The sequence below is a fragment of the Sinocyclocheilus grahami genome, unplaced genomic scaffold, assembly GCF_001515645.1.
Source record: "Sinocyclocheilus grahami isolate Dianchi unplaced genomic scaffold, SAMN03320097.WGS_v1.1 scaffold8372.1, whole genome shotgun sequence".
In the NCBI taxonomy this organism is placed as follows: Eukaryota; Metazoa; Chordata; class Actinopteri; order Cypriniformes; family Cyprinidae; genus Sinocyclocheilus; species Sinocyclocheilus grahami.
The window spans coordinates 8,841-9,499 of record NW_015512025.1 but is presented as its reverse complement, the minus strand read 5'-3'; the positions used below and the strand labels follow the sequence as shown (position 1 = coordinate 9,499).

At 31.1% G+C, this 659-nt stretch overlaps 1 long non-coding RNA gene across 1 annotated transcript; it reads left to right on the top strand.

The window, feature by feature from the left end:
• Positions 1-106: 106 nt before the first annotated feature.
• On the top strand, positions 107-464 carry LOC107578024 (uncharacterized). The gene is made up of 3 exons (XR_001608285.1): positions 107-163; positions 261-308; positions 420-464. It is a non-coding gene; the product is annotated as an uncharacterized lncRNA (long non-coding RNA).
• The last annotated feature ends 195 nt before the right edge of the window (positions 465-659 follow it).

Sequence of the window (659 nt, the reverse complement as noted above, 5' to 3'; positions counted from 1 at the left end):
AAAAAAAAAAAACTCAATTTCAGTGAAAGTACAGTATGTTTCCTAGAGAGATGTGTCTAAAGAATTAATGCATCACAAGATTGTTTAACACTACAGTTACTGTGTTTTTCAGAAACAGAAGTTCCAATTTTAACAACTCGTCAAGCTCCTACTGTACTGAAGGGTGTTTATCTCATAATATATTATAGATTTAATTTTATATGACAATAATTTTGCCTTTGTCTTGTTTTGAATCTAATTTAATATTTTCTTTGCTTAAGAACCAGAAGCTGCTGTAGCAAAGTCAAAACAAGCCACTAAAAAGAAAGGTATTGTAGTAGTTTGTCTTGAGTTTTGTGCCAGTAGTAAGAATGCTTTATATTTTTCTAGTTATGTTAACAGACCTGAAGCAAGTAATAACTTTTGACCTCCAATTTCAGAACCAGCTGCGCCAAAAGAAAAAGCCAAAGTTCCTGCAAAGAAGGGTGAGATCCAATTTAAAATGAAAGGCAGTATCTGAGTTAAAATACCATTAATCATATTGGAGAAGATGCTTTACTCAATGTTTGTCATTATTATAACAACTTTGTTATTTATTTTGTATGTGTGGATTTGAATTTGTGCATTTCTATTTCATTTTGTACAAACCCGATTCCAAAAAAGTTGGGACACTGTACAAA